Genomic DNA, 16,670 nt, shown 5'->3' on the forward strand with positions numbered 1-16,670 from the left:
TTAATACATGTAACCATCTGATCAATTACCAAACTCTCGGTTTAAAAAATATGTCATTTTTTTCTCATGCAACCATGTAAAATATAAAACATTAAAACATATTGAAATGTCAAATTGCTTTCTGACTTCCTACCTCCATTTTCCCTCCTGTTTTACTGTGTTGGCAGCAATAAAGTTTCACTTTTGTTTTTCTGAAACCTACTGCTGCTCTTAAATTTCACTTTCGTGTTCCCAGGTATTACCTCACTTCTTAAGTTGGATTTAAGGAAGCAGAGGAAATGTCTTAAGAAAATTTTTAAACAATGATTTTTAACAATTTTTTTCAAGGCCATTTATGGGAACTTTTCTCATGACTTATAAAAACATAAAAATCATGCTGCCTATTTGGGGCTGTTCATAGATTATTTTATAAATTAACATAAAACAGCAAAATGGGGTAGATAAGCATCAAACGTCATGAAGAGCAAGAAGGCAGAGGCTGGTGACCAACTGGACCTCCTGGCCGATCATCAGGACCAACTGGGCAGCTTTCAAAAACAGAGCTTTCTGGGCCTCAGTGCCAGCATGTCATTGTGATACAATGCCAGGTCTGAAATGTGGCTAGTCCAAATTGGGATGTGCTCTCAGTGTAAGACACATACGGATTTCAAAGACTTAGTATGGAAAATGAGCACTGTCTTATTAATACTTTTTATGTTGATTACATTTTGAAATGATAATATTTGATAAAAACCAAAACCAAACCCACTGCTGTCGAGTTGATTACGACTCATACCGACCCTACAGAACAGAGAAGAACTGCCGCATAGAGTTTCCAAGGAGCGCCTGGCGGAACTAACTGCCAACCTCTTGGTTAGCAGCCATAGCACTTAACCGCTACGCCACCAGGGTTTCTGATAATGTTCGATATGTTGGGTTAAATAAAAAATATGTTTCTTTTTACTTATTGAATGTGGCTATTAAGAAATTTATAATTACATACGTGGCTTACATTGTATTTCTATTGGAAAGTGCAGTCTTAGAGCCATGGTTCTTAAACTGTGGTCCCCACCCCAACAGCATCAGCCTCACCTGGGAACTTGTTAAAAATGCAAATCTCTGCCCACACCAGGAAGACTGAACCAGAAACTCTGAGGGTGGAGCCCAGCTATCTGTGTTTTAACAAGCCCTCCAGGGGATTCAGATGCCATGCCAGCTAAACTCTGAGAACTACTCCAGAGGTCTCCATTCTGGGAATACTGAGAAAGAGCCGCTTCTTGATCACAATCACTACACACAACAAATACATTCTCACAGACGCCTAGACAGATAAATGGGCGGGGGGGGGGGTAGGGGTGGCAGATGTAGTTTCTTACAAATTAGGTTGCTAAGGAATGGCCTTTTAACTAACAAATTAATAATAATAACAGTACATTTAGGAGCACTTACAACGTGCCAAAGCACTCTGCTAAGTGCCTGATGCATATTTTCCCATTTAACCCCCTCGACCCTGTGAGGTATAAATCATGATTGTCCCCACTTTATTCATGAGAAAACTGTGGCACGAGGTGATTCCGTAACTAACCCAAGGTCCCACAGTAAGTGGCCGGGCCAGGACGCAAGCCCAGGCAGTCTGACTCCATAGCCCATAGCCATGGTGCTAACAGCATCTCAAAACCAACATAAACAAGTCATGGGGCTCTGTGTACATGTACTGCTGTAAGAACGACACATGGAGAATTAAACTGATCCTGAGGGTCCTGACCTCTCAGGCCAGGCAGGCATGCCATGTATGCCTTACACATAAGTGACACAACAATTGCAGAGGAAAAACACTAAGCTCACAAACGGATGGGCAGGAATGCATTTGTTATAAAGAGATGGTTGCTTTATGCAGTTTCCTACCTCGGGTGAGAGTGTAAAAGGCTGCACTGAGTGGGCATTAGGCCAACAAATCATTTCCCTGATGCTACAATGCTGCCTAGGGGCTCTGTGACCTTCCAGGGTCTAATGCTCAACTGCTCTTCTTTCTGAATGAATTCAAGTATCTATGTGCCTGACGGAGTCCGGGTGGCACAGTGGTTAAGGGCTCAGCCGCTAACCAATAGGTCAGCAGTTTGAATCCACCAGCCCCTCCTTGGAAACCCTACGGAGCAGTTCTACTCTGCCCTATAGGGTTGCTATGAGCTAGAATCGACTCAATGGGAATGGGTTTGGTTTTTTTTTTTTTTTTTCCGGTATGTGCCTGACTTTGGTAAAGCCTAGACAATCTGTGATCACATAGATTCTGTGACGTTTTCTAATAGTTGACTCAGAGAGGAAGAATCAGGGCTGGTCCTATGTGTAAAAAGTCAATTACGAGATGTGACTGAGAAGCAGCAAAAAGCCTCTCGGCTAAAATAGAGCCTCCAACAATCTCCCAGAATGTCAATTCCTATTGTGTAAGAATTTTTAAGAAACATCTGCATTTTTACCTAGTTTAGGGTGAGCTGATGCCTGTGAGTGAAGGTGCAATATCACAGATTAATCCATTTCACTCTCTTACTTCCATCAACTGGCCCTTAGCAGACAGCAGTGCTCTGACAGAACGGGAATCAGGACAGGTAGTTTTTATAGGGAGAGTGGGAAAGGCTGCACATCTGTCTACATGGGGCATCATTAATCTTGATGAGGCATCTCAGGGAAGTTTCTAGATTGTCAAACAATAGCATGAGGACCTCCGGTCTCAGAGCTGTAGAATGAGAGACTGGAATAAGTGACCTTTATGGTCCTCCTCAGCTCCCAGGTATTACAACTCTGTAAAAAAAAAATTCAACCTTAAAAAAAAAGGCGTGGTGCTGTCTACTATGTAGTAGGTTATTTCTTGGGGAAAAAAAAAATTTTTTTTTTTCTTTTTTTTTGTAAAGGTCACCTTTAAATTGGTTAGCAGACTACTGCCAAGCCCCTACAGCCCAACCAGGGGTACTGCAAGCCAGCTGAAGAGGGAAGTAGCTTTCTTTCTATAAAATTGGGATTGGGATTTTGTCAAAATTTTATATTATAAAGGGTTTTTGTTGCTTAAACTTTCCATTACTTAACTTTCTGTCTTCCATTTTGTGTCCTTCTTTTTCTGTCAAACCTTTCCTGTTCCTTAGCTGGTTTTATAATCACTGAGGTCACTTATATTCCAAGTACTTTAGCTCTTTCTTAAAAAAAAAATTAGCTCTTTCTTAGTTTAGTTAATTCTTATAGTTTAATAAAAGTTCTTGCATAGTTCCTTGTTCCTTAGGGGAAAGTTGCTTTAATTATTAGGAATGAAGATATAAACAATGAAACAGAGAATGGGGATTGAAACATGAATTTCGTATCAAGATGCTTAAGATTTTTCTTTTTGTTTAATTTGGAGAAAAAAAATTTCAAGGTTGCAGTTTTATTCAAAGACACTTCAATGTACTAAACCCAACTGTTAGAACAACTTGACTAAAAAGCTTTCTAAGGGCGACTGTCAGAAAAAAAGTCCACATTTAAAAGCCCTGGCTGGGCCTCTTCTGAAAAGCAGGGTTAGCTTTTGGTTCAGAACCGTCACTGCCTACTAAGTTCTTTGTAGGGAGAAGAAAGGAAATTGAATGTTTTATTTAAACAGGTCATTAACAGTCAATACTTATTTGAAAAGGCCTGCTTCCAGAAGCAGATAAAAGCTTCCAATCACTTAGAATATCACTTGTGCGGATCTGGGGCAAGATGTGCTGATCTGAGTCTCAGCCCTTTATGGGGATCATCTTCGCTCAACAGTCCGGCAGAGTGCCTGTGAGGAGCAGAGCCACCCTCATTGTGTACCCATGTCCGTGCTGCGCACAGAGCTTCGGCAGAGAGGAGCACAAAGCACATTTTAGGGCAGACCCAGCTTTGAAGTTTCCATCTTAGTACCGGCAAATGCTTATGAATGAAGATTAACCACTTTTGCATAAAGTGCCAAACCGCCTCCCCACAGCAGCAGAATGCAAATGGGAGCAGAAGAGCAAAGGGCAGTGAAAATAAATGCAGCAGATTTCAGGCCCTCCAAGCCAAGGGGAGGAGGCAAGGCAGGCTTTATTAACATTCATCCACGGCATGATTTTTCTATTTAATTTGAAATTATTTCATTTCATAGGTCTCTGACGGCTTGAGAATACAAATAAATGCCTTTTTCTAAAAGTGACCCATCGCTGGCTCTGCTCAGGCTCTGCTTTTGATTGCTTGGCTTTAAAGCAAACATGTGTTTCCATAGAGATGTAGGTGACCCAGGCCTGGTGCAAGTACCCACTTGTATCAGCAATTCAATTATGCTCAGTTCTTTTAAGATGCGATGATGTAAGCTCAAGTCTTTAAAATCTGCTCCTCGTCAGTGACACCCCTGAAAAGGTGAAGTGGTCTGCGTTACGGGAAGCAGAGGAGAGGTTCAGAAGAACAAATTCCACCCTCTCCAAGCAGACCATAAATTCCACCCTCTCCAAGCAGACCATGCTGGTTTGCCCCCACCACCCAGCAAATTTCACAGCGGGGTGGACAAAAGATCAAGCACAGTTCTCCTTCAAGCCCGAGAGCACCAAGTATCTTAGCACACCCTCCCCAAATGTTAAAAGAGAAACAATATGCTTTTCCTTTCTTTCCTTTCCCCCATCTCTTCAAGTAGTATAAGGGACTGCTGCAGAAAGGGCAATATTTTTTCTTATTATTTGACAAACTTTGAATATTTAAACATCTACGATGTGCCATGCTCTGTGGGGGATGTCGGCAACAGTTACAAACTTACTTATTGAGCTCTTGCTGTATGCACAGTACTGCTCTAAGCACTTTCCATGTACTCATTTAATTCTCATCATAGACCTATGGAGTATATACTCCTTTTACTGCTATACGCATTTTACCGACGAGGAAACAGGCACAGAAAGGTGAGCTACTACTCAAGTCCTATTTACTCAGGTAAGTGGATGAGCTGAGATTTGAACTCAGACCACCTGACTCCAAAGCTCTTGCCCCCAAACAGCTTACACATCAATGATGGAGACAGATACAGACACCAAAACACAGAAAAGAATCTGATGAGGAGATGGGGAAGGAAAATAGAGTGTGGACAAAGGGTGGAGCTGAACTGAAGGATATGGTCTGTCCAGCTTCCAAACAGTATCCCAGAAATGAGGCACAATAGAGATTGAGAGGCAGTCTTAGAGTTAGCAGGAAAAAGGCCCTGCAGGATTGAGCAGTATAAAGAACCCGATAGATAAAATGAACACTATGGGTGGACTGTATGTTTTCTTTAAACTTTCAAGGCATCTTTGTAAGGACAACACTGCACATTCATCTCCAGAGAAAACATGGATTGTAGCTCTGTAAGGTGACTATGAACTGGTAAAGAAAAAGTACTAACTAAACTTGGCAAACAAAAGGTAAACATTGCAGAGCTAACCCTGGGGAAGGCTGGCTCATTTGTCATGGAATAAATACCGGGTAAAGGAAACCATCATCTCTTTTTGGCATAATCTGTTTTCAAAAACCTCTGTTCCAACAAACTCAAAATATTTCTAGTTCACAAAGTTACAACTTCCCTCATAAACATTTAGCTATTTTCTTAAGTAATAAAGTCAGGTTCTTACTACTTCCTTGAAAAGTCACTGGCTGAATAAGAACACCATATTATGATATACTACCTTAAATATACTGGCATTTGGTAAGAAGTCATGCGTAAACTAAGGCCACCAGCAGAATAGACATGGGGCAGGATAAAATTCACAGGCAGCATGTCCCCTTTCATGTCTCTTCCCCAATCCCTTACTGTTCTTCCTATGGCTTCCCAACAAAATCAACCTCAACTCACCTGCTAAGGTTTCCTGGTGTCCCAACTCAGGTCTCCTAGTGCCCTGTATTGAGCTACTGGCTTTCTCAATGGCAAGTCCTCCAACTGGTCCCCTTTATCAATGTGTGTTCACTGTGACCAATAAGTCATCTCAATAGTGACGTAGGTGGAACCAGAAACCAGAGACGGTGGCAGGATCGTGGGTGTGGCTGAGTAATCAGCCCTGGGCTGGTGGCCTCAGCCACCTGAGGCTCTGGGAGCTCACATTCTGAGAAACTGCTTGCTCTCTTTTTGTAAAACTGTCCAGTGCTTTTGCCTTCAGGCCCCTGTTAGTGAACGCCCAGTTCTTCATTATCCCAATCCCTGGGGAAGGCATAACTATAAGGCTGGACTTGTAACCTTTCCACTGACTGCTCTAGAGACCGACAGACAGTATAGGCTGGTACTGTAGTCTTCATTCCAAAGGTCAGTTCCTGGGTATGGTCTTCCTCTAAGGGCTTCTAATCTTCCCAGTGACACCTTACAGGCATATCAATCAATTAGCAAACATTCTTAGCACTAACATTCAGGCTCTCCCTCTCCCCTCCCTGTTCTAAAACCTGTTCCTGGTTCTGTATCTAACTGGAAGCATCTGTTAGCTAGTTTTGCACTAAATGAATAATGTACTACCCTGCCCAAGTGGCTATGCATTTTATTTCAGGCCTTGTTCTCCCGCAAAAGGATGAAGTTATCAAGGGGTACTTTCAGTCCTTACCAGTGAAAAGCTAGGGTTGAGGAACATGGGGATGGGGATAACCATCTGGAGGCAGAGTAGAGAAGGCTTTCTTACTGTCAAGCAATTGCCTGTTCTACCTACTGGCAAGTCAGTCCTATATATGTGACCTCTGTTCGCTGGTTTCATTAAAAAAAAAAAAAAAATAGCAGGCATGTTCTACACATTCTTAGAAAGAGTTTATTTCTCTTTAGGATCAGATCTCTTTTGGTCCCAAGCATCAAAGCCCATCTTGCTAATGACTCCCAGGTCAGCCTACAAAACCCCTACAGTCAGCCCTGTGGCGGAGGCATCTGTATTAAGGTGCTTTTGTCACCAACCACAGCAACTCAAGCCCTTGAATAATCACAAGGAGGAAACAGTGCCTATTTTCTGCTATTTGGATTCTTCCTTATCCTCCTGTGATAGATAAGAAGTAATTAAAATTTACCAATTTTGAATTCCAGCTCTGTTTCTTACTAGTCTGGGGATCTGGGCAAGTCATTCAACCTGTCTATGCCTCATCAACCTGTCTATTTCCTCATCAGTAGAATAAGGATAATAACAGTAACTGCCTCATAGGGTGGTAACAAAGATAAAATGAGTTCATATTTGTATAAGTACAGTGCCTGGCACACAGTAAGTGCCATAAAAGTACTATAAAATAAACATAAACAGGTAAGTACTTACTAGATCCCCCATAGCCCTATGTGGTAGCTTCCCACTGTCCTCATTTTACAGGTGAGAAACTCAGGTGTAAAAAGTTAGGGCCATGTATCTAGTGAGTGATGGCGATGACTCTCAAAATCCTGAACTTCTGACCACAAACTGTCCTCATGTGGCTACACTCCTCCCTCATTGACACTTCCACCTTACAGTGGCTTCTGGGAGGGCAAAGCCAACTCCAGAAAGGTGTGTGTGTGGGGGGGGGGGGGGACTCCAGGTTAGAGAGCCCGACTGTAGCACTGCTAAACTGTGAGGGCTCTGTGTCCACAGGGTAACTCATTTTCCATATTCTTAAAACTTCAGCATGAGCAAAAGTAAAGCCACTACTACAATACCAACTCCCCATACAAAGGCTCAGAAACCCATACTAGTCACAGCTTTTTCCTGCCTTGTGGCTGCCAGATACTGTATATACACGCTCTAGTGACCAAATCCATAGTTAAGGTAATTGTCTTTAGAGGACAATATGCACTCATAGAAAGAGCAACCCAAACCAACCAAACCCACCGCCGTCGAGTTGATTCTGACTCAAAGCGACCCAACAGGACAGAGCAGAAGTGCCCCATAGAGTTTCCAAGACTGCCACATCTTTCTCCTGCAGAGCAGCTGGTAGGTTCAAACCACTAACTTTTCAGTTAGCAACCAAGCCCTTAACCACTATGCTGCCAGGGCTCCAGAAAGAGCAAAGTTCAAATAAAGTCTCAGAGATAATTAAGGACAATCTAAAAATTACTAATCTGCCTTTCATCCATTCTGATTTCAAGTAATTGTATCAAGATGAGTAAAAGAGAACTAATGGGATTTAATGCTCTTGAGTTCAGTCTAATGAAATCAAGATAATAAAAACTCATTCTGACCATTTTATGATACGCTCAGCATTCTAGAGGTCATATTTACTTACTATCTTAGCAAATTTTCTTTCAATTTCTAACTGTAATAAAAAATAGAAATTTGTCACTTGAAATATGGGAAAATTAATAAAGATTTTAAAGTGCTTCAAATAAGATAGTAATAGAATTAATGAATTACAAAAGGAATTCCTTCCTTTAAAAAACTCTGCCTCTGGTAAATTCCGTTTCATCTTTCTATTCTCCAAAGTACTTAGCACGATGGCTTTGACAAGGTATGTGCTCAACAAAGGTATATGGAAAAAGAGGAGTAAATGTCCTCTCATTTTATTCTTCCCTTCTTGATTGCAATGAGTTTTTAATAATTTACTCCCCAGTTTTTAACACTTTACTAAGTGATCGCTTTAAAATGCCACCTTTAAAATCAGCATTGTCAAATGCTGTTCTAGCCACATCACTTTACACGCCCTCCAGTCCCCTCCCCATCCACCCCCTACCCTACTGCAATCCCACAATGTCTTTTTGTCATCATTGGAGTCAAGGTCCAATCATGCACATCAAAGCCCTACAGATCTTCCCATATTAGACGCCAGGTATCCCATCTCTTTAACCAGGTAACTTCCCCAACAGCCTCTACTTATTTTATTTCTTCTCCGTGCAGGGCCTTGTATTCAGGGTCACCAAGTCACTAGGTTAGCCCTCTGGCTCCTCTCCATAAAACCTATACTTCGTCCAAAAAGAAACACTGAAATTTCACCTTTTCAAGTCATCATATTATACCCAGGTAACTCCATCCATAGATTCGGATTTTTTATTGCTATTGGCTCGACTGCCCACCAAAAGGCTGGCGGTTCAAACCCACCCAACGGCTCCATGGGAGAAAGACCTGGCAACCTGCTCCTGTAAAGATCACATCCAAGAAAAGCCTATGGGGTAGTTCTACCCTGTCACATGGGTTTACTATGAGTTGGAATCATTCACAGGTACCTAACAACAACAACCCATTCAGAAGCATGTGATGAGCTCTTTGTAAATGCTCTCATGGCCTGCCTTATCTAACTCGTTAGTTTATTCCTCAAAAGGCCAGACAGCAGACACCACATCCTCTCTACTTTGCCCTGCGCTCTAGCCTGCCCTATGGCTCAACTCACACTGGGGGAAGCTCAGAAAGTACCAAATGCTTACGATAGTCTATAAGCTCTAGCAATATATAGTTTAATCTCTTCCAAATCATTTTTCTAAAGATTGAAAAGATTTTACAGTACCTCAAATATTACACAGGCTTCTCACCTAAATATAATACCATATATTATTTCCCTTTGGAAGACTTTCTGTTAGTCACCCAATCTACCTTAAAGCAATTTTGAGGTATAAACACATTAGGTTTTGATCACCTGTTTGAGTGAAATAGATCCATCTTATAGCCTTGATTTCATCTATACTCACTCTTGACAGATTTATAAAAACCAATCAAACTCACTGCTGTCGAGTCGATTCTGACTAGAGTTGTCTGATTTTTTTTTTTTTTTTTTTAACTAATGCTAAGAATTTCATTGTGTGTCTATGGAACACGTCTTTTGAATATGCTCCCCATGTGCTGGACACTGCATGTGGAGGGGGGAGGGGTGTGTCTGTTCCTACGAGAAATGAGACTGAATGCCTATTATTAAGTATACTGTAGGGTGTAGGGGCGCGTGTCAGAGCCAAGCTAAGATAAAGAATACTAGTAACAGAACATTAAAAAAAAAAACTGAAATGACTACAACCAGGTGCACAAAAGAGGCTTCTGGAGGGTGAGATGGCTTTAGTTTAGGTGAGTTTAACCAGAGGTGGACTTCAGAGTGTACTTCTCCACTGCTTTGTGGCAGCACTGGATGCAAATAGCATTTCAGGTAAGAGGAAGAGCAGAACTCTCTGGATGAGATAAGTGAGCCATGTGGAAGCCAGAAAGAAAGCCTACCTGCTTAAACACAAAAATCAACGATAAATATTTATAGGGGGTCCACTATGTGCCTCAGCTAGATGCAATATGTTTAGCTAATTGTACTGCAGTACAATTTTAGGAATTGGCTCCTGAAGGGAGATAAGATCAGCAGGCAGTAAGTAATCAGATGACACCAGAAGGCAGTATATGAGAAGGTGTTACATGGTGTGGTTTCAATTACACTCCAGTTCCGACTGTTTGTAATGCAGCAAAGTGGTAACGCCCTTGTTTCGCTTTTCTTTTAGCAAATGGGACATTTCCTTCTCACCACCCCCCAACCCGCTGTCACTTTTAGTTACATGGTTCTGAATCTAGAACCTAACAATTTCCCGTTCTTCTTGAAATGCTGAGTTGAGAACTGGATCTGTTGTGTGTGTCTGTGTTGTGTGTGTGTGTCTGTACACGTATGCACTCATATTATTAAAGGGCACCGAAACACATAAAAGTTATCTAGCTGGGTTTTGCTTAGCTTTAAGAAAGCAATTCATGAATTACCTTTAAGACTTCATTTGGTTTTATTCTGTTTTTACATTCTGGCAGATGACCCACAGCTAATAAGTTTACAAAACTCAGATGTGAAAAAGATAACCAGATGCTGGAAGATACTCTTCTTTGTTTTATTAAATGCTTACTTTAAAAACATGAGTCAGTATTAAAGAGGGAAAATGTCTTTGAAAATTAATCTACTTTTGTATCTATGTCTGAACGGCTACCTGCTGGATTCGGTTTCATTTTTCATTTCAAGCTTTTAAACAATACGCAGCTAGACAGAATGAGACCATTTTTGGTATCTCATGGAGAACATGGGGTGAAGACTGAGGATGACTACAAAGACTACAGAGCTGTCACAGTTAGTCCAGTTATTAAAAGACCTTGAGGCCATGCTCCAGATGGGGAAAATGAACTTAGCTATGACAAAGCATTCTCTTTCTTCAAACCTTTGAATAACCATCCTCTTACTTTACAAAAACTTCTAATGTCTGACAGCACTGCAACACAATTGAAAAAAAAAAAATTCCATTGCCGTCGAGTCGATTCTGACTCATAGCAACCCTTCAAACCCTTCAGGACAGAGGATAACTGCCCTGTAGGGTTTCCAAGGAGCAGCTGATAATTCAAACTGCCAACCTTTTGGTTAGCAGCCTGAGCTCTTAACCACTGTGCCATCAGGGCTCCAAGAGCTGGCATTTATTTGGGCTCGTTTATTTATTCAGTATTCACTTAACTAACAGGGAGCAACTGCTCTGTGCCCAGGCACTGTCCCAGGTGCTGAGGACACAGACATGAACAAACCAAACAATCCCCTCCACCCCAGCCAGCCAACACGCTGATGTTTTCTGTCTTTATTTTATTGAGTCCTCACAACAATTAGCGTAGGTATTATTATCCGCATTTTACAGATGAGGGAACTAAGGCTTACAGAAGTCAAGGCCAAGGTCCCAGAGTCAGTCAATAACAGGGCTGGGACTCAAACCTCGACTCCCAAGCCTGTGTTCATTACATTAGTCTGGTGTCATTGTTTTGGCTCAAAGTAAATATAGGGGATAGTTTAAAAAATTATTCAGTTGAGTTCACTTGAATTGATAAATCTTAGTGTTCACAAGAGCTAGAATCATACATGTAAAACTGGCTTGGTAAAAATAACAACAACAAAGACCCAAAAAGGGACGGAAAAGACATCAGAGGAGGAAGAACAATTTTTTTCTCCATGCTTTAAATATGCTCTGCACTTCTGAATGCGAACAAACCACTGTGGATTACCCTTTCCCAAACATTTTCCATATTTGTTGTCACTGTTTCCTTCTCTTGCTACCTCTTCTAGTTCCCTTATCTTTCTGCCTGTTACTTTTGGTGTCTTTAAATGACAGCAGTTGTCTTAGGCAGTAATGAGTCTCCCATCACAGATTTTGTTCAAGCAGAGGCTGAATGGCCACTTAAGGGGGATGCTGAAGAGGGGATTCACTCATTTTTCAGGAAGACAGGGGACTTCTGAGTTCCTCGTTTAACTCCAGGATTCCAAGAGCAGACAATGTGGTCTTTGTAGTCTTTCCTCAGTCTTTAACCCATGTTTCCATGAGGTATCCTGATTGGTCTCATTGTGTCTTAGTCATATGTCTATTGTTTGAAAGCTTGGCATGAAAAGTGAAACTGAGTTAAGTCCAGCAGATATTTATAAGGCATACTCCCACAAGTCAATCATTTCCTCTGGGCTTTTTGTACCTAGGAATTTGACATGGTGGGAAGCATAACCATCATGGAAGGAGTCTGCCTTCAGGCAGGGCCAGAAATGCCTCAAAATACAGGGCTTTGTTAGAAAACAATTTGTGGCTTACTATTTGAATTTAAAGGAATTGTCAACAGGAAGGTGCAAACAAAAGCCTTCTAATTTAGATTTTCATGTTTAATTTGATTCATAATTCACTCTAACTCCCATGAAAATCATCTCCAGGTTTCAACTTATCCGCAGTCCTGCAAGTTGGTGCAGCTCCAACACTCAGGCATCTCATGTATCCCTTACTACTTATTTCAGAGAGAAGCCTAGTAATTGCCTATTAGTTACTGCCTAAGACAACTTCTCCAGCCGTTTAAAGACACCAGATGTAAAAAGGGACAAAGAGGTCCCCCATCTTCCTGAAGTATGAGTGAATCCCCTCTCCAACATCCCTCTTAACTGGCTATCCAGCCTCTGCTCAAACATATTCTGTGATGGGAGGGAGACTCACTACCTCCTAGGACAGCTTCTCCTACACAAGGCTAACTGTAATGTCTTAGCGAAAATTGAGTCAACTGCCTTTCTTTAGATCCCATACATTGCTCCTAGATCTATCTCTGGACACACCATAAATCTGATCACTCTTCAGGAACTATCAGATTCCTCCTAAGTATCCAGTTCTAATACAGAATCAATCATTGACTCAAAGGATGTTAGAGTTGGAAAGGACTTTATAGGTCCCTAAATTATTTTGTGGGTAAGACATTTTGTACTGTCAGATCTTCAGAACTTCATTTTTGACTGTACAAAAAAAAAATCGTCACCCTGATATATATTTTTGACAGTTTTAGAAAATGTGGTCTAAGATTGCATCACATCACACTATACATTGGTCATAGTGAGCCTACAGTCAATTAAAACCAGTTAAAAATGGTTAATTAAAAGTCATTAAAATTACCAAGGCTTCTTCATACGAACAATCAGTGAGGCCCATTTCTCCCATCTTTACTTTTGCAGTTAACTTTTTTGGAGCCGAAGTGCTTGAGTTTATACTTGACTCAAAAGAATTTGTCTTGGTCATCTGGCCAATTTTTCCAGTCTATTAGGGTTCTTTTGGATAACTTTCCACTTTAGCTGTACATTTTCACTTAGGTCATTCACAAATTGAAGGACATCATTTGTGTCATTTATGCCATGAAGCAGACAGTCTGGGTTTGAATCTCATCTCTGTCTCTTAAGAAATATGTGACCTTGAGAATGTTACTTAAACTCTCTGAGCCACTGCTTACCTATCTATAAAGTTGGGATGAAAGAGTACTGACTACAGGATTTTTGTGAGGATTAAATAAACTAGTATGTATAGACATAACAGTGTTTGACACATAAGTCTGTAAATGTTAATTTCTATTATTTTCAAACTCATCATCATTCAAGTCATTGATAAAGAGAAATTTAGAATAGAACAGAAGCAGATGTGAACAGAACATCCCCTGAGATCATATAGGCCCATTCTTTAGCACTTTTCGGGTTGGTTAGCAAATTTTGTTTTGAATCTACTTAACCACTCTGTTATGTAGCTTTTATTTCCTCATTCAGTCCACAACGAAATCCTGAGAGCTTGAAAAAATTACCTGGACAAAATTTATATATGCCATATCTACCACATTTTCTTTAATCAGCATTCCAGTTATTCTGTTGAATGGGAAAATTGCTTAGTCCTGCCTGGCTTCTTCCTGTTCGTGCCTACGATTATCACTTTTTTTTTTCCTGAGTATTTGCAAAGTTTCAGAATAAATTCTAAAAATTTGCTTTCGTCAATTTCCAGGCTCTTTAGGCTTTCTCAATCCTCTGATATCCCCCCAAGATGACTGACTAGAGTTGGACAGTCATGGCTGCAAGTGTTCTCAGGCCTGTGGCTGCAATCTGGGCCAGGAGATGCCAACACATGACGAAAGGCTAAAGTCCTAGTATTAAGCTGCTATGGGCCTCGATTCCCTCACACTCATATTTTGTTCTACCCTTCCAAAAAAAACCAGTGCTGTCGAGTCGATTCCGACTCATAGTGATCCTACAGGGCAGAGTAGAACTGCCCCATAGAGTTTCCAACGAGTGCCTGGCGGATTTGAACTGCCGACCCTTTGGTTAGCAGCCATAGCACTTAACCACTACACCACCAGGGTTCCCTGTTCTACCCTTAAAGCAAAAACAAAAAAACAAAAAAAAAACCTCAAACAAACCAAATCCGTTGTTGTGGATTTGTGGAGTCAGTACTGGCCAGGTGAGAAATCACTGTCCTTGCTTAAAAGGCAAGAATAGGAGGCCATGACTAGTCCTGAATTTTTCTCATCAGAGAGCCTATCTCTTCCTTGTACTGCAAAACAAAATTCTGAAATAAAAATTGTGATAAAAATAGTATTTCAGTCTTGACAGAAATTATAACTATGTTGTTACAAAAAATGGGCACAACTCGCTTAACATCACAAGCATTCCAGCGTTCCATGTCTGGCTTATTCTGTCACCTCCGTTTTATGTAAGATTGTTCCTTGCCAACTTTTTAAGTGTCTTTTGTTGTTTTCAGAATTTTTTACATACTTCGGCTCACTCAGGATTCTAGGCTTCCTGACACTATCCTAATGGGATTATCTCCCATTTTGGTGTTTGTTCTTGGTTATATGCCTCTCCTTACACTCTTCTTTAAATGGCCTTTATATTTGAGTTAATTCAAGCATGCCCTTTGCAGCCACAGCCATCTCCTCTTTCATTTTTTAGACCTTTCAACCCTTTAATTCTAATCATTCAAAGAACTGGGGAATGTAAGATTTGGAGTGTCAGTGTGTATGTGTGTTCGTGAATGTGTGCAGTATCATCTGATAATGTGAGAAAATATTCATGACTGGCTTATCAGACTTTCATTTTTGTTCATCCATTCATTCCACTTACTCATTCGTTCTTTCTTTCAGCATATATATATTTATTAGGTACCAGCTATTTGCCAGTGTTCTAGGAGCTGGAAATACAAAGATAAACATGATAGATGCAGCCCTGCCCTCTTGGATCTTAGCCTTACACAATAATAAACAGAGATGAATACAAAGGCCATTATAACCCAACATGACATTGGATTAATAGGGGAAGTCTGAGGAGCTCTGTGAGCACACAGTATCTTAGTTATCTAGTGCTGCTATAACAGAAATATCACAAGTGGATGGCTTTAACAAATAGAAAGTGATTTTCTCACTGTTTAGGAGGCTAGAAGTCTGAATTCAAGGTGCCTGCTCTAGGGAAGGCTTTCTCTCTCTGTCTATTCTGGAGGAAAGTCCTTGTCTCTTCAGCTCCTGCCTCCTGGTTCCTTGGAGATCTCCATGTGTCTTGGTACCTATCTTACCCTATCTCTCTTACTTACACGCTTGTTTAATCTTTTATATCTCAAAAGAGGTTGACTCAAGACATATTTTATACTAATCCTGCCTCATTAACATAACAAATACAGCCCATTCCCAAATGGGACTGCAACGACATAGAGGTTAGGATTTACAACATTTATTTTTGGAGGACACAATTCAATCCATAACACATGGGAAAGACCCTAATCCAAATTTAAGGGTTGGGTTTCCATCTTTTTAGCTGTCTTCTCTTTTAGAGAGTCTCAGGCTACAGAATCATTACATAGTTCTCTGAAACATTTAAAATTTACCTCCTGAAGTCCTCAGTACATGTCTGGTTGTATGAATCATCTACTACTTGGTTATCTGAAAAGTTAAATGGCACGATCACAATCTTCAAAGTTCCTGGCACACAGAAGATACTCGATAAATATTTACTGAAGAAATCGAGGGTTCTTTCACTTCTATTTCACCAACCAATCTCTTCTTGGTTAAAATTAGACACAAAATAGCAGTTCCCTTCATTTTCTTTACCTTCCCGGAGATGAAAACGTCAGCGAAGCAAACTGGTATCTGAGGCCCTGTTTTCATTTAAATATGCATAAGACTTCTAGCAGATGCTAATAATAATAATAGCTTCAGTCTCTCATCAATTCTATTTATTTCCTCTTTGTCACTTCTGCACTCCATTATCAGAAGTAAATTATGCCAAGCTTTGATATGGCTGAGTGGTTGAAATCATTTATTCACTCACAACTATTCATTGAGTGTCTACTATATGCAAGGAGCTGTTCTGGCCACTGCCTCACATCTTTTTTCTTCCTCTTTTTAACTTTACCAAATGATTTCCCTGTGTGTCCTCTCTTGGGCTTTTTGCCTCTGGAAGGAGCTCTGGTGACACAGTGGTTAAGCGTTTGGCTGCTAGTCGAAAGGTAAGCAGTTTGAACCCATCAGCTGCTCCGTGGGAGAAAGATG

At 40.7% G+C, this 16,670-nt stretch overlaps 1 protein-coding gene across 5 annotated transcripts in view; it reads right to left on the bottom strand.

The window, feature by feature from the left end:
- SPATS2L (spermatogenesis associated serine rich 2 like) overlaps positions 1-16,670 on the bottom strand; it is a 187,462-nt gene that overhangs the window by 103,239 nt on the left and 67,553 nt on the right. Inside the window, exon 1 of one of the 5 annotated variants that reach the window (XM_023542551.2) lies at positions 134-163. The exons of the other annotated variants lie outside the window; for them this stretch is intronic. The gene's annotated coding sequence lies outside the window, so the exon portion shown is untranslated. Of the gene's footprint in view, positions 1-133; positions 164-16,670 lie in introns of those variants that run through there. 5 annotated transcript variants of the gene reach the window in all.

This window comes from Loxodonta africana, chromosome 6 (assembly GCF_030014295.1).
Source record: "Loxodonta africana isolate mLoxAfr1 chromosome 6, mLoxAfr1.hap2, whole genome shotgun sequence".
Taxonomy (NCBI): domain Eukaryota; kingdom Metazoa; phylum Chordata; class Mammalia; order Proboscidea; family Elephantidae; genus Loxodonta; species Loxodonta africana.